This window comes from Manacus candei, unplaced genomic scaffold (assembly GCF_025592945.1).
Source record: "Manacus candei isolate 608988 ecotype Guabito, Panama unplaced genomic scaffold, ASM2559294v1 h1tg000113l, whole genome shotgun sequence".
Lineage (NCBI taxonomy): Eukaryota > Metazoa > Chordata > Aves > Passeriformes > Pipridae > Manacus > Manacus candei.
Window position 1 is genome coordinate 3,532,182 of NW_026138161.1, and position 27,936 is coordinate 3,560,117.

At 42.6% G+C, this 27,936-nt stretch overlaps 1 long non-coding RNA gene across 1 annotated transcript; it reads left to right on the forward strand.

The window, feature by feature from the left end:
- Window positions 1-568: 568 nt before the first annotated feature.
- LOC127461858 (uncharacterized) lies at window positions 569-27,816 on the forward strand. The gene is made up of 3 exons (XR_007900217.1): window positions 569-750; window positions 26,897-26,973; window positions 27,723-27,816. It is a non-coding gene; the product is annotated as an uncharacterized LOC127461858 (long non-coding RNA).
- Window positions 27,817-27,936: the final 120 nt, after the last annotated feature.

Sequence of the window (27,936 nt, forward strand, 5' to 3'; positions counted from 1 at the left end):
TTTCGGAAAGAATTAAACAGCTGACTGAAAGTGACAAGGAAAAACGAACTTAGAGAGGACACTAGAGCAGCCTTGAAACCCCTTTGAACCGCGCTGTTGTGACAGGCTGACAGGCTGCATCCTGTGTGTGTGCATGCTTGCATGAGAGTTTACTAATACGTATAACGTTAATTACCCGGTTATGTCCTGGAGCGAAGCTGGGAATGAATTTCAGGAAAAGAGATGTTTGTTTTGCGCGGGCGCCCACATCCCATATACTTTCAGTCCCGCGGAAGTTGCCCCGCATCTCCACCCTGTGTACACTCGTGCCTGTGGCTGTAGGCAGTGACCTGGGAGAAGACACGGAGTTTACGGAAACCCGTGTCCCCCCCATTCCCCAGCATGGAAAGCCTGACCAGCAACAAGCCCAGGGTCTGTCCGCCGCTCCCGCCTCAGCTGAAGCCGTACAGCTGTTGCCTGAGTAGAGAAAGGGATTGGATTTCACAGGCTGTGTAATCTGCGACAGCGCTCTTTGGCTTGAGGAGAGAGCAACGAGCCTCACCCAGGCTTAGCCATCCCCTTTCTGCCCGTAGAGGAACGCCCCGGTCGACATAGAAGGAAAATTGTTTGCTGAATTTCTGCACAGCCCTCCTTCCAATTGCTGGAGAGAGAGGGGGAGTGAGAAAGAGAGAGAGTTTAAGGCAGGCTCTGCACTGGTGTTCTGGGCTATTTCAACTTCAGGGCAACTTTAGAGAACTTCAGTTATTTTTGGTAAGTTTGTTTTTTTTTTTCTTAAAAGACAAACCTCTCTCTCTTTCTTTCTTTTAAATCTCTGATGCAGATTGCACAAGTTTGCAATAGATGATGGGCTTTTAAAAATGCAGAGAGATGTGGGTGTGTGCATTTTGCGTCCTTTGATACAGAAACTGGACTTTCTGATTGTAAAGACACAATGTTCCCAGCGGCTAGACTTGATAAGCGAAACCTGAAGATGTAATGTGTTAAACGATACCACTGGGGGAAAAGTGTGCCCACAGCTTCAACCAAGGTGCATCCCACCTGGCGTAAAGCTTTGCCTCTTTCTGGTGTATGGGAAGAGGCGAGATCAGGGATCAACAACTGTGTTCAGCTTGATAAAAAGTTTCTGATCCACATTTTTAAAGCAGGGGTTTCAAGCTTGTGCACTAAGCCTCCCAAAGCTTTCAGAGGGATATTGGTTTTCAGTCCTACACACACCCCTCCATTCAGTAATCTCTATTCCAGATCATGCACGCTGTTTTTCTTACTTCCTCTGTCTGTATACTTAACCCATCCGACGATCTCAAAGATAGTGAAACTCTTTTGTAGTGCAAAGAGCCAGTCCCGGTTGTTGCAATGAAACGCAGGGTGCAAATAGCAATTATCTTACAGTAAAGTTGGTTTCTGACGAATATGAGCTTTCTGTTATTTGTTTTTTTCCACTAGATATGTTTGGATTTTTATAGTATCTGTGCTTCTACAAGAGGAATTCTACTTGTGTGGATATTATATCTCAATAGATACCATTTGCAATATATATATCTCAAAGTATACTGACTTGGCACTAGGATCTCTGAATGTTCATGGAATTTGAAACTAAGATTAACCTTGAAGCATTTAAAAAGCAGATCCATAACCTTGTCAGTAGAAGTTGGATCCTGTAAGTGTCCACTGTGAGGCTGCTGAGGCTAGTTCACAAAGTCCTGGGAAATACACAGGGTAAAATTATTCTGTCCACCTGTCTAGGTTCTGTGCCCCATCCATGTACCCTAATATGTTTCCAAACACATGAATACAGGTGATCAGAAGTAAAATTTGTATTTGTAGCCACCTGTAGAAAAAATGAAAAGTATGTTTTCCTAAAACTTTGATAGAAAAGAGAGAAAACATTACTCACGTGAGAGAAAAGAAAGACCAAAAGTCGCTGCTACAACAAAAATAACCATAATTCTTTATAATTTATGGCACAAAAAGCACAGAACATTGGAAGGTGACTTGTAGGAGACATAGTACTTAGCTTATGATCACCTGTTGCATGCATGAGGGAAAATGTCTAAGTATTGCCCTGCTATATCTCTTACTACAGTAAAGAAAAACTATAAGAAGTTTTGCATATCCAAGCAAATCAGAAGTAAAGCAGCTTAGAACAGCCAATTTGCTTCCAAAATCTCTCCTAACATAGGTCAAAGGTCCAATATAAAAGAGTTTGAGATGTTTAACAGCATGGTAAAACCTATAATGTCTCAGAATTTACTGGGTTTTATTAGCTATGTTTAAAAACTATAAGTGTGACTGGAACTTTTAATTGCAGAAAGCCTATAACAATGGACTTAACAATAACTCTTCAGCAGTAAACTGAAAACTATAAATCCGCGCCAGGCACTCTGCAGTGCTGACATGCTCCATGATGGCTGGAGCTTTTCTGTGGAAGCATGTCGATTTGTTAGCTAAAACTGCATTTTACTATCTTTGGTGTGGCACTCTCGTAAAGTAAACTCTACTATTAGATTATGGGGCTTGTGTAAATCTCTGACTGAATTCGGTTTGACTCTAGTCAGTGCTCGTAAGCAATCCATCGAGGATGGCTGCCTTCCAACCTCCTCTGCAGCGGGTGTTAATGTCTTTTCAGTCGGACGGGGCAGCGGTAACTTCTGGCAGTGCCTCGCCAGGGGTTTGGAGATGGCACGTATTCTCTGCTTTTAATTGTCTTGGACCGCTCAATCTGTGTTCGCAAAACTATGAGGTCAACGTGCCTCTATTCGCTTTTGGCTGTACTTGAAGCTCATCACTGAAACAAAATCCAACAGTCTGTAATACGTGGTTATGGGAATAGCTGTGATCTGAGTTAACCTCCTGTTGGCTTCGGCGGGTTCAGTGCCCCGTGCTCAGAGGCACCCTTCTCCAGGAAGCCACACCACGAACTTCCCAGGCAGTTCACTCAACGTTGTCACTGTGAGTGGAGGGAGCAGGGCATACAGCAGCAGGGGTCTTACTGGAGTGTCATGTCCTGTATGAAGCCACAGGAATGTGGCTTTGAATCTCTGAATATAGAGCTTTGGGTTGTTTTTTTTTCCTGAAGTTTTCTACTAGGGCAAAGAAGTCAGTTCATCCTATGCAAGTGTGAAACACCAAGGGATTTAAGTAGGATTTTTTTCCCAGGGTTCCTGACATTCGGAGACCTAAATAATCAGAATATAAGGCAGTGTATCTGAAAGGTTTGAAAGCTTACAATCTGATTAAATGGTTTAGTAAATAGATTCAATCTATTTTTTACATCTAGCTATTTTTGCATTCCATAATGTCACTTACATTAGGGAACATCAAAATATGCACTGCAGAGTTTTCACCTCTGAAAAAACATCTCACTGTGTTTCTGGGCTCTGTATTGCAGGTTCAATGCAAACCAGTAAGGCTGCAAAAGTCCTCACCATTAGCCCTGCTCTGAGCAAGAAGGGGCCTGGCACTATGCACCAGCACAGGCAGACCCAGCAAGGGCAAGCATTTGCTTTCAGGCAGTTTGCCATGTCCCTGACCCCCAACGCACTAAAAAACTTTTCCTGACAGCATCAGCTAACAACTACTGCCTTTTCTGCTTCCCTTAGCTGTAACTTCCAGTCTGTCCAGCAGGCTTTTCCCTCCACAGCCAAGTGGTGGAGCAGCACTGAAAGATGTAGGGGATTCAGCTCTGGATGGAGCTAAGATTAAACCTTACCAAGACTACATTGCCATCTCTCCACATCAACAGAAGTCAAGGCAACACTCTTGTGGCAGGAAAGGTCCTTTGGGTGACTCCAGCTGTGTCTAGCCATGGTGTGGGAGGATTATGGCTGCACCAAGTGAAATTTGCTAAATCCGTGCTTTCGTTCATCTCACGCTGGCCTTCAGAGTCAAGGCTGGAATTCCTTATTTTGTATTGGAAAACAAAACTTCAGGCTAGGAGAGGACCTTTCATATACTCAGTACTTCCTACCAACATGTTTACTTCCTGAGAGGACACTACAGGTAGCCAAGTATCTGAAAGTAACCACTGACTTACTGCAGAGAATGGGTCTACAGTTTTCTGTCAGGGAAGGGGAACCCATGTGTAGTCCAGAGTGACTGGAACAAGTCAAAATATGTTAAGGTTATTATGCCATATAAGTAATAAATAAGCCAAGATAATTGATAGAGGACTCATCCGTTAGGGACAGCAGCTCTGCAGGGAGTGAGTCCCAGGCCATGGTAACAGCCCAAATCACAGCAGAATTCCATGAAGCAGGAATGCGAGTGCCTGAAGAAGAGCAGGCACCAAGCCCACTTCATCTGCCCAATAAAGATAGCAGTGTCTTCAGAGGGCAAAGTTATCTGTTTTTCAAAAACACAAACAAGGAGATAAGGTTTATATGATTTCCAAGCCTGCTGATAAATACTCAAGACTCCAAAGTCACAGTAACTGCTCTTCACTGCTGGGCAAATGTTGTTTCTTCTCTGTAGTTAAGAGAACAAACATCACTTGATTTTGATAGTGGTGGTCTGTGCCTGACATTCACAGAGTCAGGGGAGCAGCTCTTATCCATGCAGCCCTCTAATTTTAAATACCTTTCTACCTGCCCACTGACCTCCCAGCTCTTTCCCCTTGAAGAATGGTATATTTGCAGCCTCAGCCAACTGAAAAGCAAAGGTTTCAAGCTGCACATATTTCTTCCCATTTCTACAAGTCCTAGCTAAATAGTCTAATGAACTATTACATATATAAAATATTCCACCTTGCAATGAGTTCTGAAAGCTCACTCATTTTGTTAGTCCATATATCCCTGTTTTTCCTAAGATTCCCATACTCCATACCAGCCCTAGAAAGCTAGTGTCATTTGGGTTTCCACAGGTCCCCTTTTCATTTACTTACTGCATGATTTGTCCCAGCTCTTGGACCTTTGACTGTCAGCCAGGCACAATGCTGTACTTATCCCTCAAAATAAGTACATGAAGGAGCTTTTCCTTGCCTCCTGTATTTCTCTTTTTAGAGCCAAAGAACCAACCACAGAACAATTACTTGGAGGAGTGATTTCCAAAATGGGAATTTCATCCTGAAGAAGAAACTCACAGGACATGCATGCAGGAGCAAAAATTCAATGGGATAGTAACTTTTCTATGCAGCAAGAGCGGCTTTAACCGATGTTTGAATTATATTCTGAAGGGGGGAAATATCTGAATGGGATTAGGTATTGTCACTTTGAAAATTAGAAATCAGCTTTTGGTGAACCTCAAAGAGGATAGCAGCTCTTTCCAATATTAATGATTCTATGTTTCCACGTGTGTGGGCTTATTGTAAGATGTATGAGATGAAGATCTGTGAAACTATCACGAGAAAGGTAGTGGCTTCAATTGCTGATGTTTCCTGATATGAGATGAGCTTTCCCTATTTCTGCTTTTAAAGTCAGCCCAAAGCACATAATTTACAAGAACACAAAAATGTCATTAAGCATTCCCCAAATATTTTCACATATGTCAGAGCTGATCTGATTTATGCTTCAGTGAAAGGTTGCATTGATTTTTATATGAACTGTGTCCTCACACTACTTAAGGTTGACTTTTTCACATAATGGGCTTCATTATGGGAAAAAAATTGTTTGCACAATGAATAAATAGCTCAGACAACTTAGTGCCTAAATAATGAGTAAGGGCCCATTTTGGAGGCAAATGGGGCATTTTCACATGAGAATGATTACATGCAGCACTTGGGTTCAGGTTGTGATGCCAACTTACTACTCAGGTTTTCTATGAACAGGCTAGAGTGGTCATGATGGGTAATATGTTCTTAGGCTCTGCTATCAGTCCCCTTTTTAGAGCATCAACTATAAAAATGGTGTAAAACAGACTTTGAAAGTTATTTGGCATACAGGTATTTATGAGGGGACATTCCAATGGTCTACAGAGCTGAATGGAGGCAGGACCCCACAGAACTGCTATGAAAGGAATAAATTTAGTAATGGCACTGTGATCTTACATCTGTATTGGGATTATATGTTTGCAGTGGATTTAACCACTGCTTCAGTCAGTCTAAGAGCAATCTGTGAATGAAAGGATTTGGATAGAGATAGTAGGAGAAATGATGTTTTTCTTCTTAAAATTATCCTTCCTTAGAGATTAAAAGAAGCTTTTGGATAACTGTACTGGGTTATGCCAGGAGAGCTCATCATAGAGATTAGTGCATTAACTACATAATTATAATGTATACATTGCATTCCTTACCAACCAAATGTATAAACCTTATTTAGTCTAAATAAACCTTAAAGCCCAGAGAATAAGCCTAGCACTTGCAGATAAGCTCAAGCATGAATGTAATCTCTCCTAAATAGACCAGCTCTTTTCTTAGAAAGAAAACAGGGTGCTCAGTGCATGTGACAACAAATCATCCCTGGGTCTCATGGTGAGGAGATCAGAGCAGCCATCAGGAGTCTCCAAGGAGCCCAAGCAAACTGTCCACAGCACATTTTCCTCGGAGCTCTGCCCAGTGCTTCCCCCTCCTTCTCCCCCTTTCTCCCTTCTTCTTCTTTCCTACCATGGATAAACAGCCCCAGTCCTGCAGAACCACTCACATCCCAGCCACATGGTCAGCCCTAGGCCATGGGGCTCCTCCTGGAGACCTGGACCATCATTCCCCTTCTACTGCTGAGCACAGCAGTACTGAGAGCATGGCAGGTATGTGGATGCATGGAATATCCCTGTTCAGATGTCAGACTGCTCAGAGGAGATCGGAAAATATATTCCAGACTGGCAGGATCTTAGCAGCAGTAGGTAGGGGGAATCCAGTAGCACAAATGTTGTTTGGAGGGCAACAGTGTTTTTTCATTTTGGGGCCAGCATGAATAGGAACATGTGTCAGCAGCAGTTACTGTGCATCAGTCAGTGCCTGGGAAGATGATGTCCCAACCAACCCGTGGGCTCTGGAGCACTTTGTACAAATTCAGAACTACCTCCCTCTCCTGGTTTAAAAAGTACCGCAGTCCCTCTCTTTCAGCATAGGGAGGCTTTTCCAGAACACTGCACTGTGCAGGAGCACAGAAGGCTGTGGCAGGCAGATGGCAGAGCAGATGGGTGATGGTGCAGCAGGTTGGGTGTTTGCAGGCAAGCAAATGGTGCTCAGAGTGGCAGTACAATGCTGGCAGGGTCATTCGGGGCAATTGTCACTGGGAGGACAAAAGGTGCTCTGGAAGAGAGGGGTTGAAGTAGCTGAGTCAGATTGACTTGTTGGATGTGGACCATAGCTGATGGCAAGGCTTGGGTAGGAAAACCTGTGGAAAAAACCCTGACTTCCTATTTTCAGTTTCTAGACTTTTATTCTGAAGAAAAGTTTAAATTCATGCAGCATCTGTGAAGGAAGTTTGTGACAGGCACACCTTGAAGTCCTTTGGAGGCTGGTATCTCTGGGATCAGTCTGTTTGGCGGAGGCAGTGTTGAGGGAAGATACCTTGGCAAAAAGACAGGATTAGGAGTAGGAGAGACCACAGCACGCCCTGCTACCACAGCCTGCTGCCTTGGCAAGGCTGCCTAAAGGTACCTGCAAACCCTCGGGATGCTGTGATGGAGTCAAAGACGGCTCCAGAACAGGGGCAGAAGCAAATGGCATGGAAAGAAAACCAGTGATTCTGGATTATTTTTCAAGGGCACTGAGAGAGCAGCCAGCAGGGCCACACACAGACACGTCCAGCCAGACCAGTGAAAACCAGTGTGGGTGAGACAACCTCATGAAGCAAAACCTCCTCCTTGCCCCCATGGGCAACCACAGCCTTTCTAGCCCAAGGAAACTCCTTGTAGGTGTTGCAGCAACCACTGGTGCTGTGGAGCTGTGTTGCACATCAGCAGACAGACACACCACAGTCCTTGCAGCGGTTGGTGTGTGTGGGGTGTTTCTGCTGCCCCCGCCATTCTCAGCTGTGTTTTATTAATTCATTTACACTCCTTTATGTCTGGGGCTTATTGCTGGTTCACTTTCAGTCTCTGCCCTGCTTTGAAAGATGGGGATTGGAGTCAGCAGATCTCCACCCTGACGTTTGATAGGGAAGCAGTGCTTTTGCAATGCTCTCTCAAGTTGTGAAATGCACTGAAAACTGGTCTTCTGCCAGCAGTCCTTTGTATGTGGGACTGCAGGTAAGCTCAGGTGCTGCACAAACATCTCTCCACTATCACACTGTTATTTCATGGCCTGGGCTGAGAAAAGTCAGGCCCCTGCACAGCACTCACAGATACAGCCCACGGGTCTGGGGCTTTCTTTTGCACCAGGGCAAAGGGAGGGCAAAAGAGGTATAAAACCCATCATGAGTGTTTCCCCTTTCCCACAAATCCTTCTCTTTTAAATGCCCAGTAAGGGATGTAGAGGGAGGGAAAACGGTCATCCTCTAATCCAAAACAGGAGCTGGCTGTCATACCAGCAGACAGACCACGCCAACTCCTGCAATAACTCTGCTCTTGCGAGGAGACAGAGATGGACTGCGATAAGGTTTTGGCTCTCGGACACACTTGGAACTATGGGCAAGGCCAGCCAGAGCCTGTGCACTCAGGGGAAGGGAGCTGGGACTTGCTAAATCAGCACTGACAGATTGCAGCAAGGAGCAATGTCCTTGACCTGGCTGCAGTGGCTTTGAGGAGAAGGGAGAGCTTCTTGCTCTGCACACAGCAGTGTCTCAGGCATGAGGGCAGGCTCAAATCTGTCAAACTTACTATTGTTGCACAAAAATGGCACAACCCAGCCATGTTTGTCAAGACCTATTCTTGTCATTTGTTGCTGCTGCAGACTGATGGCAGGTTAAGGTCCCCACTGTGTTAAGTGATATGTAGCCTCCTGCCCAGGTGTGCCTTGGAGGACTTAGAAGCTTTGTGTCAAGCAAGTTGAGCAAAATGGAGGTGACAGTAGTGAGGAAATAGTGGAAACAGTTCTGCAGAGAAAGAAGGGAGGCTTTTTTGGGCTGCATTTTTGTTTGTTTCATTGTCTAGAAGATCTCAGAAATTCTTGTTCAAAATAAAGCCGTGGTGGCGGGAGCAAAGCTGTGGATGTAGTAATCTAACATGTGGGTTTGTGCAAAGTGCTCACGGTGGAGGCACATAGTATAAGAGCATACAGCAGGAGCATGAGCACTGTGACCTTGCCATGTGTTGGATCTCCTGCTGCTGTTGCGCAGAGGAGCAGAGGCCTCTGGCAGGAGACTTGAATGCAAAATCTGGAGGATATTTGTTTTCTAGGCAAGAAAAATGAAGGACCCAAAGTGTTTTAGGCAACCTGCAGCTGCTAAAGTTTTTGTTTCCACTGTCATGTCCCTTGAGTATTCGGGGGAGAGGAGGATACAGTGTGAAATGCCGCGTTTCTTTTTAACTTCTGTCCAGCTCCCCTGAAGTGCCTTTGGTAGGCAGAGCAGCACATTGGCAGTGGAGTTACAGCAACAGCAGCACAACACCTACAATCCCACCTGGATTTGTATGATGACAGGTAGGAAAAATGGAATGGCATTCACCTTGAGGGCAAAAAACTAGGCAAGTAAGAATGTGTTCAACTGCTCAGAGACATGGACTCACCTTGGGCTGACAGCAGTAAGGATATTTTGCTGACAGGGCATGACATATTCCATGGAAATGGGATTTACATTGCTTTTGGAAAATATATGGATGCGGCCCACCATATACAGACACCAGAGATAGCTTAATGAGCAAATTTTAAATATTTGGACATTCTGTTCACAAAATAAATGAATGGAAAATTAATGCTAATTAGCTATCAGTCCTTCGGCAGACCTGAGTAGGTTCAGTGCAAGAAACATCCTGACAGACCTTCCCACCTTTCCACAAAGTAAAAAGGTATAGAGGCTTGTTTTAAATCTATACTCACAAAAATCATGATGCAGTATTTTACTTTTTTTTTTTTTTTTAATAATAGTTGATTAGTCTATTCACTGCTTGGCTGAGCTGCTGTCATGGTTTAATCACAAATATCAACTCAGCCCCACAGAGCCTTTCGCTCATCCCTCCCCACGTGATGGGATGGGGGGAGAATGGGAAAAGTGAGAAGACTCGTGGGCTGAGATAAGGACAGCTTAATAGATAAAACAAAAGCCACACATGCAAGCAGAGCAAAACAAGGAATTTATTCACCACTTCCCATTGGCAGGCAGGTGTTCAGCCCTCTCCTGGAAATCAGTACTCCGTAATGGTGACTGGGCAAGACAAACACCATGACTCTGAATGTGTCCTCCCCCTCCTTTTTCCCCCAGCTTTATATGCTGTGCAGACACCATATGGTCTGGAGTATCCCTGTGGTCAGTTGGGGTCAGCTGTCCCAGCTGTGTCCCCTCCCAGCTCTTTGTGCACCTCCAGCCTCCTTGCTGGTGGGGTGGTGTGAGGAGCAGAAAAAGCCTTGACTCTGTGGAAGCACTGCTCAGCAATAACGAAAACATCCCTGAATTATCAACACTGTTTCCAGCACAAGTCCAAAACACAGGCCCATACCAGCTACTATGAAAAAAAATTAACTCTACCCCAGCCAAAACCAGCACAGTTACGAAAATCGTATTTTTATAATTAGTGGTTCTTTGCAAATATAGATATATATATATTCAATACATATATATATAATATATTCAATACATATATATATACGCACAATGCATATCTGTATAAAAGCAGTATGTGCTTAAATGAGTTTTGCACTGATAGGCTACTTGGCAAAGAAATCACTTCTAGTTGTCCATTAGGGCTGGATTCAATAGAAATGTTGGCTGACTTCACTGCAAGCCTTGGAAACCATCAGAGTATTCAAGGCTTAGGCAGTCAGATGCCTGCTTTAATTTCTATTGACAAAGGAAAAGGAGGGATGAGTAAATGTAAAACATTTCCTTCCAGCATTGAGCTAAGAGAGGCAGCATGGTGCAGGGAGGAGGTGGAATCCAGGACATCTGGGTTGTATTTATTGCTGACTCTGCTGCCAACTTGCTTTGTGACTTTGAGCACGTCTTTTTTTTCACTTTGCTATCTTATTTTCTGCGAGGTGGGGAGAGTTTGCCTTGTTTTGCATGGTGCTCTGGGCAGGTGACCACGATCAAGATGCTGCAGCTGCCAAGCTGGCATATTCATATGTGCCAGGCAATGCTGTCTGGGTGAGAGATACGTCAGAGGGGTGTGAGGGGTAGCTGTGCCTTTTGAGAGCCCAAAGAGAAAGATGTTAATGAAGTAGCACCACACCTGCTTAAACACATATCCGTAAATATAAGTAACCAGTGCCTTCTGTTACTACTGATCAGAAAGTCATTTAGACCTGGAGTTGGGTTGGCAACCTCTACCTATGATCTCTTATTTCGTTTGCTATAGCAATCCCAGGGAAGAGGCAATTGCTTTTGGGATAAATCACAGGGAGTGAGGTAGCTGTTTTGAAATGGTCTCTGTATTGTGCTCCCAGTACCCAAAGCTGTTTTCAGGATCTCAGCGCGAAGGAAAGAAGCCTGGCAGCTTCCTTTCTTTCTTTTCTGTATTATGTGTTTTCTGCCAAATGTGAAGAACTGAAGAAGCATGTGAAAGCAGAGAGAGTCATATATGGCCTTCTGCATGTCACCAGCAATGGGTCCATAGACCAGCAGTGATATTTAGGCTATAGCTGGAAAACTTCTGCCTATCTCTTATTTGCCTTTGTTTCTCACTTAATACAGCAGTGATGTCTTAATGCTACTTGCTGTATACATCAATAGAATTCATGGCTAATCTACAAAATGCTTGCATTCTTTTGTAAAAGTATTTACTCTTACAAGGATGCAGGCATGATTGCTGTGAGCAGTGATGTGTGCTCTGCTGGATTTTACAAGATGGAATCAAAGTTGATCTCAGCTTTGATTCAGACTGATCCCAGTCTGAATTACAAGATTAATACGATGTAACATGCCATGTAGCAGCTTCATTGAGGCCAGTGGATGTCTTGCTTGAGTAAGCACAGAAAGAAATCTCAGTACTTTCAGCATTTGATCCTGTGGCACTAAATGACCAGCAGGTATCATCTGAGTCCTACTGGTCTTTGCAAGCTTCCATTTATGGCAGTGTCCTGATTATTCTACTGATGGGTCAAGGTGTCTTTCATGAACCCTCCTGGAAATACCTGAAACACGAGAGCTTGGGCAGACCTGTCTCTCCACAAAGCTGTACATGATCTCAAGACTCTGTGGAGTGTCAGATAGATGATGGAAGAACTTGCCATGGGTTGTGATAATCATGTGCCTTTATGCACAGTACAAATCTGTGAATAAATATGCAATATACAGTCTAGAGCCAGAGCAATTAATAAGAAAGCATTAACAGTAATTGATCTGATCTATAGACTCTACAGCAATATTCCCCTTTATTTTTTTAACCTATGAAGGAAAGAAGTTATTAAGAATAATAGGGCAACACTAGTATAAATTTTGCCTGGCAAAATGTAGCTTTGTTGTAAGCTGTCGTAGTTTAGCTGTATTGATTTTCTCTCCTCTGCAGGGAACATAAATGTATTCTTCTTCCAACAGGAACATATTTGGCAACCTGAAACAGTCAATTGACCTGGGGTGCAAGACACCTGGGTTCAAGCTCTGAGTTGGTGGGTAATGCAGTTGCATTGCCTCTCTGCTTCCCACTCTGTCCATCCTCCTCTCCCTTTGGCTCTCTCTGTTAGTTTGACAGAAAGCCCTTTGGGGCCAGCATTGTTCTCCATTGTGTATTTGTACAGCATAATGAGGTGTCAGTCTTGGGACAGGCTCTTGGAAACTACCAAGGTATAAATGGTAATAGAAATTAATTAAGTGAATACCAATGTCCTAGGTGTCAAGGCAGAGTGTAAAAATGATCTCAAGTGAAGTGGTCTGAATGTTTTAAAGTGTGATACAAAGCTTCTCCAGAGTTCAGAGGCTTAAATCCATGCCTTAACATGCAGCCAGGGCTTCCTGCAACATTCTGTCGTCCTGCGCAGGCAACTTTGTGTTGTGAAGTGAAAGCTCTGTTTGAATCACCGTGGGTTAAAGGCGGTTATTCCCACAGTTCCCATTTGCTAATGTTTTCCACTCATGATGTTCTCCTCTTTTAATGTTCATAGTAGCTCATGCCAAAAAAGGTGTTTCCTATCATGTTCTCCTCACATTGTGTGTTGTGGTTTTGGGATTTTTTTTATTCCCTATTTTAAATCCCCAGAGAGCTAAGGTTAGTCATAAACACACTTTTGGCTATCAGATTCATGTGTGGTTTGCTATAGCAACAAACAAAAGCATTAGTCAGAAACTGGCATGAAGCTATAAACACATATTTTTTTGTGATATTACCCAGAGTGAGCTTAATTTATCTGGTACACTGTTGCCACACAACTGCATCATATTTAGACTATTATCCTTGTTGAATAGGAACTTAATAGAAAACCCAAATAATGTGTTACAGAGAAATAAGCAAGTCTGGTAACTGATGTTGTCTGAAGATGACAGCCAGATTCTCTTACTGCACTGCTGTTAATTCAGCTGAACACCTTCAGAAAACAAATTTAGGTCAGAGAACAAAGTCTGAATCGATGTCTATGAAATAAGAGGAAGATTATAATCAAAAAATAAAATCTTGCTTTGCCTTTGCTGTTTTCACCCCCATAATTCTACTGCAGCAAAATGATTAGAGGCAGGTATTATCAGATTGCGGTAGATGATTTAAGTTTGCTGCCAGCACACTTGGAACACGTTATCTGCAGCATGGCAGGGAGAGCAAGGCTTGGGTAGAGATAGTCTCCCTCTGGTTGTGCCTACGCAGCACCAGGAAGGTGCCATTTGTGCAGAGCCAGTGTCAATCCAGCCCGTCTGGGGACAGGAGGAGTGGCTTGTGTAGCAAGCACTGGCTTCCCTGGGGAGTTGGTTGGGTTTGTGCAGCGTTCACTGAAATCCCATAGCTAGAGAGCTACTAGTCCCTGAGCCAGCTAGTTTAAAGGTTGCCCTGAAGGCTCTACAGAAGTGGTGATTTTTTTGCCTAGGCAGAGTAGGCACATTCCTGCTTTATTCCAACCATTTGTCTTCTCTTCCCTGCACCTTTTCAGGAACATGAGCCCTGCTCTGTTTTGACAGCTGCATTTAATAAAAAACATATGCATGAAAAATGTGTTTTCCAGTATTCCTGAGCTGGCACTGCTCTGCAAGGAGAGCTTAAACTTCCCTAGAAATTGTTCAGGCACATTTTCAGATCCCCCTCTTCGAACACGGAGCTGTGAAGTGTTCATGACCTCCCTTCTGCAGAGGTGTGCAGAGTAACATAGATGTAATACTCACACCTACCCAAGTGATACGAGTGACAAAACCATCAGAGCCTCCTTGTACCAACCAATCCAGAAGTTGTTAACTGGGCCAGTGGTTCCAGCTGCAGGGGATAAACCTGCAGTAACATGTTACTTTGCACATGTGTGCTGAAGCCCTCTGAGAATGGGCCTTTGAAGTCCAGGAATCAAGAACCAGACCTAGCACCAAGCTTTGGCCAAGCTGTGTTTAAAAACAAAGAGCTCTTTTCCCAGATCAAACTCATAACAGGAGAACATGCCCCAGGAGATCCTGCATTTTAGCCCTGACCTGTTCACTGTGCTTTGCTTAGTGCTGTTGATCTGGGTCCTACACACTTGAGACCCTGGCCCAGGTGTCTTTTTAAAACCTTTTGAAATAATTTTTCCATGGTAGATTTACCTGTTATAGAAGTGCAAAAGGACATGTTTTTCAGTTAGCAGCTCCTGAAGCAGGACTTCAGGAGGCTTTGAGCAACTTGGTCTAGTGGAAAGTGTCCCTGTCCATGGCAGGGGGGTTGGAATGAGATGATCTTTAAGGTCTCTTCCAAAACACTCCATGATTCTATGATTCCATAACTTATTCTGGTCTATGTGTTGGTTGTCTTTGCCCTTGTCACATCTGTGCCCATTGGACCAAGCCCTGCACTTGATTTCTCTGAAAAAATGAGAGTTCTGGCTGTTTGTCTTCTAAGATCAGCAGAGCACTTTTCTGTTTCCTTTATTCTCTTTTGGTCAAATGGGGACAGACCTTCTCCACAAGTGTTCAAACTGTGATTAAGTAGTGTTCAAAGTAGTTGCAGTGAAGAAACAAATTCTGCTCTCAGTGTAGTTGCAGAATTCTGTCAAAACTGGCCCCAACACCACTATATAAAGCAAATATTTCAGTCACCGCCAAAATGTTATTGAAATCTCAGTCCATGGAGGGCTTTTGGACTGCAGTATTTAAAAATGTCACAGTAAGACGGTGGTGGAACTTTTTGTTTTAGACAGGATAATTTCACGGTAGCAATTGTTCTCCTTTTCTGGCTTTATTGACTACAATCTGTGCACAGTGTGCATAAGTTGTGCAGAGTGCAAGGAAATATGCTGAGTTGGAAGGGACCCACAAGAGTCCAACCCTTAGCCCTGCACAGGACCATCCCTGAGAGTATGTCCCCCCATGTGTCCAAGATTATCGTCCAAATTCTTCTCAAACTCAGGCAGGCCTGGTACTGTGACCCTTGGCAGCCTGTTCCAGTGCCCACCCACCCTCTGGGTGAAGAACATTTTTCTAATATGCAACCTAAACCTCCCCTGACACAAATTCAGGCTGTGCCCTCGGGTCCTGTCACTCGTCACCACAAAGAAGAGATCGGTGTCTGTCCCTCTTCTCCTCACGAGGAAGTTGTAACTGCAATGAGGTCTCCTCTCAGTCTCCTCCTCCACCTTCCTTAGGAGAAAGCAGTAGTCTCTCTGCTGCACACAGTGAACTGCAGCTCACAGAGAGCAGAGTCCTCACTGGGGCCATTGGATCAGGCAGGGTGCAAAAGAGCTAAGTAGTAGAACACCATTGGTTTAAAAATACTCTTTGCAAGGATGTGCAGCAAGCCCTACAGATGGACTTAAGGGCATCTCCAGGTGCCTCCCATTCTTTCCTCTTGCACTCACTCTTCACAGTTCCTCAGATCAAGGTGGTCATTGCTATTCTTCAAAGAGGAGACAAGCCACTGGATTTAAATGCACAGATTTAAATGACTCTCAGATCTGCCGCAAATAGGTGGATCTGATTCTTCCCTCTGGAGGCTTCTTCAAAGACTGTAACTGAAGTCCCTGGAGTCTTCATTTTGCTTATACTGGCTTTGTATTGGTACAAGGCTGTTTTATTTCAGTGGAGCCCTTGATTCATCTGAATAGGAAAATGTAATTTACTCTTCTTTATATATTAGTCTGAACCTAGCACAGCTGTTCATTGAGAAAAACCTTACCATGTGCCTTTAAAAAGAATGAGTGCTTTTTTTAACAGAGTCAAAAAATACTTAAACCTGAGCGTGAACAGACCATTATGATAAAGAAACAGTCATTTTCATAAGATATCATGATTTTTGTAATACAGAGAGGCTCTGAATCTTTGGAATCAGATTTAGGGTTGATAATCAAATCCAAGAAATATTTCTCTTAGTGCTTTCAAACAACTCCACCCATCTCAATTCATTCACCAGTTACTACATGGATGAACCACAGTGTAGTTACTTTCTTGCTATTCTAGTCTCTAACCAAAAAGAAATCCAGAATTGCAGTAATGAGTCTTTGAACAAATGGTTTCTCCCTATTCTTTATACTACTCTGTGTGAAACATGAAACTGAAATCTATTTCTTTAACTAAACTGTGTTTTTCTCTAATCTATTAGGCAAGCATGCTGGTTTGTTATTTTTGGGTGCTAGAAGGCACAGAAATATAAAATCAGTACTGAATTATTTAAAAACCACATGCAAAGATTAATTTTTTTTTTTGCAAAAATATAATGCACTGACAGTTTGTTGTCATCATCAATTTTTCCTTCTATAACCTAATATGTACTTAAAATTCCAGTGCTTTTCAGTCCTACATAATTATTTTTAATTTCAAAAAGTAAAGATTAAGTTCACAGGTTTTATTTGGAGAAGAGGACAGTTATCAAAAGACATGTTTAGAAAATGTTGGGGCAAGGTATACATATGTTAGGGAAAGATGTTCAAAAAAGAGGTACAACCCAGTGGACCAAAATCAAGAGATAACATTTTTTAAAAGAATTTGGTAGGTGACCTATTCAATTCTTTTGAAATCTGACCTTTTTGTGACTGAAAACCAAGTTTATAATCCATTTATTCAGATTTGAATTACATTGATGTGGACAGAGCTATACTAATTTATTTATTTATCTGACTCAGTTTATCTGTAAATGAGCTTTTATCCTTCTGTAAACCCACAGTCCAGAAATTCTCTCTAATTCTGAAGAGAATGTCCTACTACACAAAACTGAGGAAAAGTGAGCTGTGCCAAATGCTGTTTTGCTACCACCACTGTTTATTGACAGAAAAGATTTTTATCTTAACAAAGCGAGGGAACTGTTAACTTTATCTTTGATGTAAAATATTTTCCCATAATAATTTTCTGTCACCTTTATCCCATATCTCTTGTATTACATATACATTAAGGAATTTAAAAGCTTAAAAGATATTTTTTCCCTGTGGTGATTTACATCCAAACAAGTTGCAGAGAGAATTTGCTCTCAAACTGAAAACCTGTTTCCAAGGGCAGATATTTATATAAAAGCCCCCATAAAAGGTTGTGGAAAAACTACACTTTTTTTTTTTTTTACTGCATTCCTGTTTTGAGAGGGGTTATGCCCAGCATACCAAAGAGATGGCCAAAGTAACATCACTCCATTAATATTACTGTATCTGGGCACCTAATTGTGCACTGAATTTTATCAGTGGAGTAAAAGTCTTCCTAGATCTTCAGACCATAAGGATCATTATATGTACTTTCTCTATATATATGTATGTATGTATATGTTTATATTTATCTCTAAATACAAAAGTTTTTACTGGGCATTGATTCTGATGAGGATATTTTTTAAGCAGTGGTTTTGAAGAGCGTTTTTCAGCAGTTTGGGCTAAAATGTCTGTTTCTAATTTGGAGTGGTAAGTGCCATTTATATAAAGCCTGCATCAGTCGCTTTGGGCTTTTTGCATAATGTTAGTAGATCCTCTATTCTTATTTTTCTCATGAGACTATTCTTAGGGAACAAACGTGCTTTCTACCAAAACCACAGAAAATTAGCATCTTCCTTTAATGTGTCAGAGAGAGGACAAAGAATGGTCAGCTTCCCTTGCTACCTCTCCTGGTCAGTACTGGGCTACCTTAAGAGACAGCTTTGAGTTACAGCCACTGCTTCTGAAGAAATACTGACTGAGGAATTGAGTCTCAGGGGCTGCCAATCAAGCCTACACAGGCAGAACGATAGTTTTCCATAAATGTATTCATTTGATTCATTTATAAATCTGAGCAGGGCTGTGCTTTGGCAGTAGAACAGGCAATCTGCTCTGGGAGAAGCCTGGATTCTTGGAGGGGTGAATCAGCGAGGAGAAGGAATGTGGAAAAGTTAATTTGTGTGAGCTTTATGGGCCTTATCTGCAATAGGCACCCACCTGCCTCCGCTTCTAGGCAAGTCATGGTAAGAGCTGAATTCACAGCTATCTAACAGGGAGGACAGTGGGAGTCAGCTCCTCACTCTGACAGGAAGGCAGCTGTGCTTCGCTTTCCAAGTCTAGTTTGTTGTATAGGTGAAGGAGTTTCCTTCTGTGGGAAGAAATCTGTAGCGTGCCTAATCAATATATTGGATAACCAAATAGCTGCACAGTAGTTCCCTCTAGGATTTCTGAAGCTGGTAAGCAAGTGAGAGCTCTTCATTTGCAACATGTCCCCGAAGCCCTTCTTAAAACCCAGACCATCCAGATGGACAGTGACACCCCAGGAAATTCTAGTTGGATATCCGTGCAACTAACTATTTATGGCGTGATAGAGACTCAATTACAAGTAAAACCAGTATATCCCAAGAGATAAACTGTTGAGAGTCCCAGGAGATAAAATTGTTGAGGATTACAGTGGATTAGACAAGTCTTTATTTCTTTATTTGGCTATGAATTTCTAACTTGCTTTTGCCCTGTCCAAAAGGGTGGTAAGCAATTTTGGTTCAGTCCAGGAATTAGAGCATACATAAAAAAATTGCTAAAAAGTGATTCCCTTCTCATACCAAATTTTTGAGAATAGAAGCCCTGCAATCCTGGAAAAATAAGAATTGATAATTATCAGATACGGTGATAATTCACTCCATGTGATAATTTACTCCATTATCGCAGTAATTATGCAAGGGAACACTGTAGGAATTCATGCAGGAAGTAAAACACAGATTGGAAACCCATTCTGTCACGTAAAACCTGAGAGAGAGGAAAATTCCTGCCTAAGACAAGCAGACACAGAGACACAGGGTAGGATGTTACACCTACCCTCCAGGCAATCAGACAAACTATGGAGATGATAGAAAACTTGAGCTTCTGAGTCAAAACCATGGCACAGGAGAAACAGCACTGAACCTCGGGTTGTTTGCTGGGTGTCATGAACATTTTCTCTAGCTGTCCTTTTCACTCTGCCACTTGTAGCTTTCATCTAGGAAGAGGGTAGATAGACTGGGAGAGACAAATTCAGGTATCAACCACTGCTGACTGCTTTTGCTGTTGCTTTTGGACATCGCTCTATTCATGTTCTTGCAAGAAAATTTGGTTAAGAGCTTGTTTTCAAACTCTATGAAATGTTATTCTGTTTTAGTTAGAGGTGAAATATCAGACTAATGAAATACTTTTGTAAATATCTTATTCTTGTACCAGAAGAATTATGTAGATCTGGCCAAACTACACTTCCTATATAGCCAAGTAACCAATAAACGGTGATAGCTAGATGAAAGTCATTAACCCAGGATCTGGGAAATTTCAATTTGACAATTGAAGAAAAAAAAATTCCCTTGTGCTTTTCAGGTTTAAATATGACTCATTCTGAGAAAGTCTGTGCAGAGCTTCACCAGAGTGATTTATTCTCATGCTCTGAACTGTCCTATGTATTCTATTAAGTTTATCTTTGCCATCAGAGGAAAGGTGGACCAGTGTAAGAATCAAGAGGTCCTTTCTGATCAGTCTTCCTGAAGGTTTTGCTCCTATTGTGAAGTGCGAGCAGGAATGCTTTTAATAGTTTCAAATCTGTGGGCAGAGCTTATCAATAAACACACACTCACAGGAAAGCCATTCACTCTTCTTTTCATCTGGGGGCTGTTAGTTTCTCTTTTTATGGTAGTGTTTATATATCTTCTTAGTTGCCAGTGCTCTTCCACATCTTTCCTGATATTAGTCAACCTGTAGAAAATGCTCTATAAAATCCTATAGAGTTCAGTATGGTCTGTAAGGAACCTTAATTCCCGAGTCATTCCTCTACTTGGATGTACTTGGCAGAGCAGAGTACTGTTCCTTTTGATAAAAGCAGGCGCTAACTTCATGGACAAGCCTCTGGCTGGGCAAGGAGGCTCATGATTGTAACTTACATATATATTCTTTTCTCAAAAGGTTTTCAGATGAAATGATTTGAAGGCTTTTAATGAAGTACTCTAACAGCCAACAAGGGCAGCTTAACATACCAAGGCATTGAATCAAAACATCTTGTTCATGCCTTGAATGGAAGGAAACTATTCACACGTTGGTTATTTGGGAGTAGCTGCTCCTTCAGCACAACTGTGCCACAAGCCTCTGCTTTCAGCTCCGAAGGCTGAGCTACATTCATCACAGCACAAGTATGCAGCCCAGGGACAGAGTGCAGCCAAGGGGCATTACCAAACCAATGCAAAACAAAGGCAGGAGTATAGCTTAAACACCGGCCCAGCTGGTTCTGATAGCATCCCGCTGATAATAAGGCCTGTTAAACCCCTTCAGCAGCAAAACCTTTATCTTCATTCCACAGACTAGCCCTTTGTCTTCATCCCACAGAAATTTCAGGGCTTGGTGGGGAGGGTTCCACTCCCAGCACAGGGCAGAGGGGAAACACTAAAGGGGAGGTGCTGATCCTCACTTTATCACCTTTTCTGAGGCAGAACGGTTGCTTTTTCCACTGTGTCAGTCGTTCATTTCAGAGCTGACAAGCTGGTTCTTCTAGGTGGAGCTACTGGGTGCCCCCGCTGTCTCCCTGGCAGTGGTTCAAGTGAAGTAACATGACATTCCTGCGATGGAGGGCTGGGAGAGGCAGCCTCCTCCGTGACATTGCGCCCGCACTCCCCCTTGCCATGTATCCTGCCCAGATAGAGTGACAGCCGCGGCATTCCCGCTGCGGTCCTGCCATGCCCCGGAGCCCTGCCCAGCAGTTGTTGTAACTCAGTCCGTGGGATCTTGCAGGACAATGGAATGAATCCAGGTCTCTGGAATGCACTAGGAAAGCTCAGTAGAAGATGGATGTCTTGATTTTTTTTCCTGACGGTTTTCCCCAGCACAGTTGGAGCTGCTTACTGGGAATGCCATGAGCCTGCTGGAGCCTCATGGTCAAGCCTACACAGACTGCGCAGAAGCCTGTGCCATAAACTGTGCTTTAAACCTCATGGTAGCTTCCTCTAGGAACACAGTACATGCGTAACAAGGTTTATTTGCAGACACTTTCAGATTCTTATCTTTGCAACTGATGCTTGCAGGATCATTTTCCTCCATCATTGCTTACATGAAAGTCAGGTGAACTTACCTATCTGAAAAAGTGCTCTTGAGAGGCCAAGATGAATGCCAGGCATGTGCATAGTGTTCCTGTTATCAAGTGCTTTCCTGAACTGGGACCCACAATTTTAAATATTCTAACTATTCTAAGTATTCCTTATTTCAAGTATAAGAAGTGAATCAGAATGGGCTGCGGGACTTCACAGCAGCACTGCTCAGGCGACTGTGAGAGCTCTGAGGGAGGAAGAGGAATCCCAGTAATTCCGATACCTGCAAGAGAAGGAGAACAAGCTGTGGGGGGAAAAAATCAGGCACACCACCCCTCTTGAGAAAGGGATGCAATTTTAAAACCAGAAGAGACTCTGAAGCAATTAGCAGTTACTAGCCATTCATGCATGAGAAATAGCAGACCCATGACAGGGTGCCTGGGGGCAGAGGGACAGACAGACTTGCTGGTACAGGGAGTGATGGTTGCAGGAAGAGAGGTCTGATACAGGAGCCAGCTGAAACTGTCCATGACAGCAGCCATGCACGTCTTTGTTTACAACAAGACATAAGCACACGAGGGAGCCCTGTGAAAACTGCTGACCTACATGTACGAATTCTTTAGTGGGTCAAACACAGTGCCAACAGTGACAATGACATTAAATTATTACTGCTGTTGTTTGTCTTGCAATTACTCACTCCTCCTTCTCCTTGTTAATAATACAAATCAGGTTAGGTGCCTGGAGTACTTTGCACTGTCAGAAAAGACCTGATCTAAAGATGTCCCAGCCTTGCCCACATGCCAAGGCACAAGTCTTCTCATGCTATGGACTCACAGCTATTAATTTTCACAGTACTGCACAATCAGGACTTTTAGTTTCTTGTCATAGCTTAGAAATGGTAACTAACATACACCAAAATCCTGATAAAGAAAAGGCACAGGTTGTGAGCTCAAGTAACAATAAATGAGTGAGCAAAGCATAAAACTTTTCACCTGTGGACAGATATTTATCATGGATCAGATTTCTATCTGTTAAGAGAAACTGTTTGTTGAAGTAAAGTTGAAGTTGATGCAAGGAAAAGTAATATACTTAAAGATAAGAGCAGGTTACTTCAATTCACTATTCATATGCAAACATAACCTTGGTATAAAATCTTAAAAAGCAGAACCCCAAATCTAAGAATTGCAGAGAAAGGGATATAGTTTGTAAGCAAAGCTGGGATGATCAGCAAAGAACATTTTTGTTTCTTTTATTAACATCTCTGGTATTCTCATTTGCTGTTTTATTTTATTTTAAAGTGTACAGATTACAGTGATTTTATATGCCAGTGTTCCAATTAAAGGTAGGTTTCTCTTCATACAATACATTAAAGTGCAGTTGATTTGAATTCAATGACACTGTCCTACTTGAAATTTATTATATTGTCTCAAATGTGGTTTTGGAGACTGTTACTCTCTGAATGTGAATACTGAAAAAATAACCTGTTTTTATTTTTTCTTTGTGGTTTTACCCAGAACAGTCCATCTGGGTTGCTAGGCTAAAGATAAAATATTTTTTAAAAATTGCATTTCGAACAGCAAATACAAATTTCAGTCATATGATATGAAAACGATCCAGCCTATATAACTCCTACTGCTTACTTTCAAAAAATTCCCTTGTTCTGAAGTCAGTTCAGTGGTTATTACAAGTAGTCACTGATGTAAATTCCATCTTGTTTATGAAAACCTTTTGAACAAAGCATTGATTGTCCAGGGATCATAAAAAAGTTAAAATCTATAAAATGTTGGCATTGCTACTATTTAGGGCATGAGAATGACATGCATATAAATCATAGTTTATTGGCACAGGCTTTTATACTCAGAAAGAAGGCTTTGCTGAAAAGGTACTGTAATTCCTCTCTTTTATAGATTTGTTTCTAAAGTATTCTGAATCAGGAGAAAAATCAGAAGCAAATTCTGGTCTGCGGTAGGAATCAAGGGCACAACAGGTCTTTTATGGCATGGGTTGACAACTGTAGATGGGCAGTTTAGGCAGAGTTTGGGGAAATCAGGGTGTCTGGAAAGGCCTTGGTGTGAAACTTTGGGAGGGAAAGTCATCCATGTAGCTGATGTCCCTCCATGCAACCTCAACCACATCTCTGTTATCCTAGGGACAGTAATCTGTTGCTCCATTTTGTAGGAGAGGGCCCTACTATCATCATTTAGAAGAGGTAATGGCTTATTAAAGGCTTTCAGAGGAGTACTCTGTCCCATTCTACCCATCATGAGGTGGGTGAAAGAGGGCTTTTATGCTGACAGATTTTCCTCTTAACAGGAGGGGATTTTTCCAGGGACATTTTTGCAAACCTTGATCTGTAGCCCCTCCAACAAGGACAAGGAGAGCAATCTCCTGCCAATACTTGGCTAAGCACATGAAGGCCCCTTTGTGCCTCATACACCACTGCTTTTCTTGATCCATGGGTGGTGAAACTCCTCTCCTGGTGCAGTCCCAGATGAGACGTCATCCTGGCGAGGTCTCTCTCTCTATATCCACACTGAACAAGAACTGGCAGTGTTATTTGTTGGTTTAAAATGGCATCATGGTGGAAAATAAATGTTCAGATCTCACTGCACAAAGTGATCTAATTCTCTTGGATTTTATGGCAGGAAGATTTTAAAGGTGTTGGTCACCTATTCGTTCTAAGAATGACTTAGTTTTAGAAGCTTCAACTCAGCTAGAACTTGTAGGATAGCTGCAGAATCCCAGTCTCAAAGGGCATGCCCCACTGGATGGTGTAAAATCAACAGCACAGACTGTACAGGACCATTCACGTCCTGAGATCAGAGCACCCCGGTCTGGCATTGCTCCAGTTCCAGACAACAGAACTGTCACTGAAGTTACACCAGAGTAAAACTAGAGAAACAGCAGTGAACCAGCCTAAGAAGCCTCACAGCTAAGTCTTTCCTGTTTCTTTTCCAGTAGCAAAATTATTGGCAGCCACCAGGGATCAATGCTGTTGTTAGCATTAAAGTGCTGCACCGAAGAGCAAACACTCCAGCGATCCAAGCAATTTTCTGTTAAGTCATTCTACTGGACTACAGGGCTTGTGGGTGGGATTATCCCAAGTGAAAAATATGGCAATGCCGCAAGACTAAGTCCTTACTATTTCTTGGAATTTTAGTAAGAACCATAAAATTTGTTGTTGGCACCTGAATCTTTAGAAGCACTAAGCAAATTAAACAATCAAGCCTCAATCCTGCAGCTCTTCTCCTCATATGATGCTTATTAAAATTCATGTGGTGAAGTGCTCCTTGAATGGATTCCAAAATTTTCAGGCAGAAATGCCTAAAATCAGGTTCATAAATCCATATCTAAATTTTTTAACAAGGTTAAAAGGCTCATTTTCCAATTTTCTTGAGCTTCTGAAGATTGCAAATTCTAGACCTTTTGGAAAAAAAAAGAAAACCAAATTTTAAGAAGGTTTTTAAACTGAATTAGAGTCTGCATTAAGACCATTTTCTAGAATTTTCTGGAACTGTCCATCGTACGTGTCAGGACTAGTCCTGTGAAGGCTAAAGGAGGCATGATCTAACAGCCCTGTTGTGTTCTGGGTTGATTCTAGTTCTCTGGAGCTAAGATACCACAGGAGAGCTGATTAAGATGCTGTACATATGGCTATTGAGGATAACTTCTGTCAAGTCTGAGACTTGACCCACAGACAGTTATGGGATATTCCCACTGGAAGCACAATATTTCTACTCCCCTTAACAAAGTGGTCCATCACTGATCACAGGCCATGACTATTCCATAACTCTGCCTGTAATAAATAAGTTCATCCTCAAAAAAAGTCAAGGAAAAAGTAAATGTAGGAGATCAGAAAACTGTGAAGAATGGCTAGTAAAATCACAGCCAAAATTTTACAAGAACTTGACCGTGTGTGTAAGTCAGAGCCATGGCATACATGCCTAAGTCGTGCCAGCTTGTCTGCACACACAGCATGTAATAACCACATCCAGAAATGTTGTGTTACAACCCAAGGATTCTCCATTTAAAGGAGACAATTAAGAGTTGCACAATTCTTCTTGTAATTGTCTTCTGTAGTGTTTGATCATATTTTTAAGCCAGAGGATCTGTTCAGGAGAGCCAAAACTATGTATAAATCAAACAGAATCACAGGATATGTTGAGTTGGAAGAGACCCACAAGGATCACTGAGTCCAACTCTGAGGCCTGCACAGGACCATCCCCAAGAGTCACACCATGTGAGTGCCTGAGAGTTGCAGAACTGGGTGTGAGGGAGCTAGACAGCCTGCTGGCCTGGCAAAAACAATGTTGAGACAGGAAAGACATAGTTATCAGGACAAGCTGGTGTATCAGGGAATGTGTAGCTCAGCCACACTGTCCTCTACTGACTCTCTGAAAACCATGTTTTCATTCATGCTGTTTTCATTCTTTGGTGCCCAATTTAAAGCATTTCAACAGAATCATACTTTCAGAGAGCCCATTTCCTTCATCTCATCTCTCTCTGCCCTCAGTACTTCTAAAAACCAAGAAAGCAGAGTCTTTATGACTATGAAAGCTTCATGATGTTTGCTCTCCAGCTTTTAAGACCTTTGTCAGAAGCAAGGAAGAGTTTCAATATGCTCTGGTGTAGTCTTCTCTTTCTCCCTCCTCCTCTATTTATGTTGTCTCTTTTTCTTGGTGGTTATCACTCTTTCTTACACACATTTTCACAGAAGTGACGGAAACTCCTCCAATTGCTTCAGCAAAGTGGAGCTGACTGCAAACACCACATGTGGCACAGGGTGGTCTGTGACCTCCTCCCACAGAGACCACTCCACAGCCACCCTGCTGCCAAAGCCCTTCAAATTCTGCCCAATACACAGCTCAAGCCCCCCTTGGTAATAATAACACAAAAATACGGCAAACTTACAATTGTACACGTTCTCCAATCTGGGGATTTTTTCCTTCACAAAAGCCTTCCTTCCCATGTTTCATTCCTTACCTGGATATGAATATTCCTGGTATCTTTGGAAAGATTGACCTGACAAGATCTAAGATAAGGAAAGTGGTGAGGCGCTGGCACAGGTTGCCCAGAGAAGCTGTGGATGCCCCATCCCTGGAAGTGTTCAAGGCCAGGTTGGATGGGGCTTTGAACAACCTGGTGTAGTGGAAGGTGTCCCCGCTCACGGCAGGGGGTTGGAACCAGGTGATCTTGATGATTCCTTCCAACCCAAATCCTTCTGTGATGCTGGGAATCTAAATGAAAGCAGGCCTTTCTACCGCTGGCCCTTGCATGTCCCCTGGCATGCTGCTCCAGAGGTTTTCAGCTTGCAGGCTGACTGCTCTGTGCCCTGTGGGGATCCTGCAGACACCAACAACCTGTGTGCTGCTTTCAGGTTCTGGACGACAGCTGAGACCAGCTGAGCCCCCCGGAGATGCTGATGCCAATGCGGATGCAGAGGATGAAGATTCTGTGAGTCTTTTAAAGTTTTTCTGTGATGAGAGTTTGGCAAAATGAGATCTTAAATATTTTGTTTATAGCTGGATCTTGCTGGTGATTTTCCTCCCCATTAAAAATCCCCGCTTGAGATTGTCCTGCCAGCTCAAAAGTGAGAAAGTTGCTTCAGTAAAAAGGCTTCTGCTCTTTACCGTGATTCATCAGCATAAGTTCACTACCAAGACTTAGGAAACTATTACATGGCTGTTAACTACAGTAATTTTTCTTTAAAGATTTAGATGGTTTAGGTTCCCTGTTGTCTGACTCCAGAAGGAAGCATGCCAAGCACTTCTCAGCAGAAATTCCTGCTGGGACTTTTCCATGGTTTGCTTGGTTATACAGGGCAATAAAGCTTGAAGCCACAGGATGCAAATAAAGCAGGGGAGGGATTTTTTTTGCCTTTTTCGATTATTACTTATTGATCTGTCAGTATTTTCAGTCTGTTCCATCTGTAGATGCAAACAATACATAAAGAAAACCAGAATCAGTGTAGCACTGGTTTTGTCTCTCAGGTCTCTGTCCCTTGTGTTTTTGAGTGCTTTAACATGAGAATTTTATTTGATTTTGACCTAAGAAAAGAGTTATTGGTTATTTTTCATCCGACATACTAATGAAAGATTTATACTCAGAATGAGACTATGAGTAACTAGAGAAACTCTCCTAAGAAAATGAGTCACTATTAATTGGTTGATGTTTCTTTACCACCACTCATTTCTGTTCCACAGGTTAATGAAGTGGCAGTAGAAGACATTCGTCCAAGGCCACAGGGATCCTCTCCAGTTTATGAGTATCCCACAGAAGAAGAATATTTAAAGGCAAGACACTGAGTTTTTCATACAGGCATGGCTTTACCAAGTTGATTCAAGAGGCTTTAACTCCTACAACTTGCAGAGACTCATATGTGGTATAATGGGATGTTGTTGCAGCCATATTGTCTTC